Source organism: Rhagoletis pomonella, unplaced genomic scaffold (assembly GCF_013731165.1).
Source record: "Rhagoletis pomonella isolate Grant_MI unplaced genomic scaffold, Rhpom_1.0 Rhpom_scaffold_00012, whole genome shotgun sequence".
In the NCBI taxonomy this organism is placed as follows: domain Eukaryota; kingdom Metazoa; phylum Arthropoda; class Insecta; order Diptera; family Tephritidae; genus Rhagoletis; species Rhagoletis pomonella.
The window spans coordinates 6,511,270-6,515,423 of NW_023458566.1; the positions used below are offsets into that span (position 1 = coordinate 6,511,270).

Sequence of the window (4,154 nt, forward strand, 5' to 3'; positions counted from 1 at the left end):
GTGAAAAAACTCATTGACTTTTTAACAAATAAATATGTATGTATGTAAATGAATTCATTTGCGCGGTTGGCCATTGTGGCTGGCACCTGTTCAGATTTAAACGATATTTATTGACAACTACAACGTTTTAGTGAGTGATATTTGCACTTATCTCTGCACTTTAACAAATGTATTTATTTATGCAATGGTGTACGGATGGACATATGTATGCACATACATACATAGATATGGCATGGACGTGCCTTGAAGAATTGATGAATATCACAATTGGAAATGGGAGTACCTACGCCCAGCGTCGCATCGGTGGTGCCATCTGCTTGCATAATCTTTTGCTACGCAGTTGGATTTTTTAAGTGACTTATTTTTTTTTTTTATTTTTTTTATGTTCGGAAACCACTTTTACTTTCTTTTAATGTACTTCGAAAAAATGCGCAAAACGCCACGAAAAAAAGTCAGTCCACCGGTTTTGTTTTAAATTTGCAATAAAAATTGTAGATAGATGATCCCGTTAGGTGTTTTATTGCCTCACTTTTACACCAGTGAATGGCTGTTGAATGGTTAATTAATTGTTGTCATAAAAATTTAACTTAACTTTGAAGACAATTTAATTGAGAGCAATCCGTGATCATTTCGCTGCTACAACTTTTTTTAAACACCTTAGGCATATATAAATACATACATATGTACATACATATGTAACTGCATATCCTCACCTGAAATGCATCATAATCAATCAAAAAGCGAATTTTGAATTTTTTGCCAGCTGCGGCTTTGCGCAAAAAAAAATTAAAATGTTAAGCTTCCACCCACTAGGATTTTTCTAAATAGAGAAAAGAATACCCGAATTTTTTTTTTTTTGTAAAAGATAGTGATATTTAGGAACTGCCCATGAAATTTTCCATGTTTTGTATGGGGGAAAAACATTTTTTCGTAGAAATGATATCGAGTTCTTGAAAATCTGTGGGCCTTACGCATAAAACTGAGCTTTAGCTCAGGCTCGATTTTCCGTAAAAACTGTAGTAAAAAGTTGTTGCCCCGAAGTTCATCAAAAATGTCGTTAATTAGTACGAGTATGTACTCATTTTTATTTTAATTTTTTTTTTTTATATACATACTTACATATCTATAGAAAGGCCCCTTCCAACATATTTGTTTCTTTACACAGTAGTTATAAATCTTTATAAAATCTAAAGCTCTTCATTAGCGATTTTCTTCATTTATATAAACTTAAAAACTTTTTTTAAATAATGTAGTAGTTGATTTTAAATTGGGTAAAGAGTTCGAGAGGGATCTACTGGCTTCTGTGCAGAAGTGAATTTCGAAATTAAATGAGTTAGGACCTTTCTATATTAATAGACTCGCCTTATTTGGCCCAGTTTGGACTATTTTTCTTTTGTTTATTTGCTGTTTATTAATTTTTTAATTTTTTAAAAAGTCGAGCTCATTATATGATAAATACGATATAAATCCACATTTCAAATTTTGCAAAAAAAAATTATAAAAATTCAACAAAGTTTCCGCTTTTATTCAAAATTTTTACCAACAAAAAATTATTAAAAATTATTAAAAACGGTATTTTATAGCCACTTTAGACTTGAACTTTACTAAACTAAAATTAAATGAGCTATAACACTGCATACCAAAAATTTTCTAAAAATTCTGAATAAAAATTTTAAATTTTCGGTGAAAATTTGTTGAATTTTTATAATTTTTCTACAAAGTTTGAAATGTGGATTAAAATATATAATGTTGGTTGTATAGCTAGCTAGACTTTTATAAAAAAAATATTAAACATTAAATAAACCGAAGAAATTTAGCCAAAACTGGTCAAAAGAAGGCGAGTCCATTATTTCTGCCGTTAAAAAAAATATATATATATTAAATTAAGCAGGAAAAACCCCTGCCCGAGGACTTGAACTTCTGACCCCAGGAGCGGCACCCTAGCTACCATTCTAGTTCACTTCGTCACTAGTCGCTTTATCTGTAGGAAAAATATCCAAAGGTTCTGCTAATGGTACACATACATATATACATAATACATATGTACATACAAACATATGCTTGGTTAAGCAAGCCCCCACATACTCTAAAATTCAAACATCAAATTATGCCAAACAGAAATATCTCTATTTAGCCAACTGTTGGTAATCGAAAAAGGTGTGAAATTATTTTGTTTTGAAACTTTTTTTATACAATATTTTTATGCTGCCATATGTGAACAATTTGGGTGCGCTTTTACGAACAACGGACCTTCGTGTGGCTTGCAAATTTCTCAGTTCAATTTTTCAGAAGAAGAAAACAGGTGAAGGTCATGTGAACTTTTTACTACGCAATATTTTGTTTAGGTTATAATTTTAAAGGTCAATATTTACAGTCATCGATGTGTCAAAGAAATGTTTGGATGCATAATAACAATAAATACATATGTATGTATGTAGGTATGTAGTTAACATCAAATTTTTAAACTATAAGAATCGTATATGTTCCAAATATCTATTCTCATTGCATCTTTTGGGGAAGTTGATATTAAAAAAAATGGTTAAATAAACAATTGAGTATTGTTATTAGAAGTCTCCTAAAAATAAACAGAGTTTTACGATCGAAAAATATTGAATTTCAAGAATTCTATACCATTTTTTTTTTCGCCTTATAAAATAATTCATATAAAATTTTTTTTTTTAGAAAAATCCTAGTGGTGGGAGTTAACATTAAAATTTTTTTTAGACCACCCTACGTACATACATACACTTGGGGTCAGCTGATCAAGTTAAGTGACATTTTGATCAGTTTTACAATTTTTATTTTGTTTATTAAATATTTAAATTTTTTATAAAAGTCTAGCTAATTTTACATAACCAGAACCACATTTAAAACGTCGTACAAAAGTTATCAAAATTTAACAAACAACTTTAAGAAAAATTTTAAACTTTTTATTCAGATATTTTTTCTTAATTTTAGGTTTGCAGTTTTATAGCCCATATAATTGCTTTCTTTACAATAAAAGTAACTGTCGAACATACTTTATATGCAAGAAAATGCAGCACAACACCGCCAGTCAAAAATATTATTAAAAACACTGGATTACAAATTTTAATTTTGTTTGTTGTTTATTGATGAGGAAATTAAAAAAAATCAAACTTTAACACGGAAAAAATAAAAAAAAATACGACTGTTTTATTTTTTTTTTTTTTTGTTAATTAGTTTCTCAGAAACTATCAGCTACTTGCAGTAATTTACTTAAAATTTTGTACAATTGTTGTGTTGGAATGTTATCTGAGAAATCTTATGCAAATCGATGCATCCAATCAAATAAAAACATCGATGTATTTTTGCCACTGACATCCCCACGTATGTATGTATGTACGTATGTCATTCCAGTTGCCAAAACACCCCTATAAATGTATTCATTAATGTCGGGACGGCGCGAACGCCATTCCCGGCTATCAAAAATTACACGCACGAGTTATTCGCATTAGGAATAATCGCGGGGGTCAACTCAACCGAAAGTGCAATGGCCAAGCCTCACTCCGGAGGAACCGCCTTCATGATCACGGTAACCTCTACGCCAGGTAAGTATGCTTTGCTTAGCACACGACGAACTTACTATACACCTTCTTCTATAAGCAGTTTGGGAATTGCTTATAGCTAAGAATAATGCCCATAGCACTTATAGAGCTAACGAAAATAAATACACGCTTTGTAGCGAAATGCTATATTAAGTGGTTCATTTGCGCTTTACTAACACCACATTAAGAACACACCAGAACACACTACTTGCCTGAGAGTTATAATGCTGTATGTTGACTCAGCAGTCGCAAGCACAAACGACAGAATGTTATGGTGGTTACACTTTGTTCACTAAATGCCGCCGAGTAGAGTCAGTGTTGCCATTTTGCTGCTTTTGGAGCTAGATTTAGCTCTTAATTTTTTTTTAGCTCCAAAAATTGGGCTTTAGCTCCTAGCTCTTTTTTAGTTCTTTTTAAAATTATCTAGCACTTTTTTAGCTCCAGAAATTTCAAGTTGTATTTGGTAATATACTAAAATTAAAAATGTGTAATTTCATTGTAGAAGTGTTGATTAAAATTTATTTGGCTTTAGTGATCTCAGCGATACCTTCATGTTATTGCATTTCGATTATTATTTAAAAAATTTAC

General features: G+C 30.8%; 1 non-coding gene across 1 annotated transcript; it reads right to left on the bottom strand.

Annotated features, from left to right (window-relative positions):
• Window positions 1–3,412: 3,412 nt before the first annotated feature.
• Window positions 3,413–3,577, bottom strand: LOC118748202. Its single transcript, XR_004994034.1, has one exon. It is a non-coding gene; the product is annotated as a U1 spliceosomal RNA (small nuclear RNA).
• Between the last annotated feature and the right edge of the window lie 577 nt (window positions 3,578–4,154).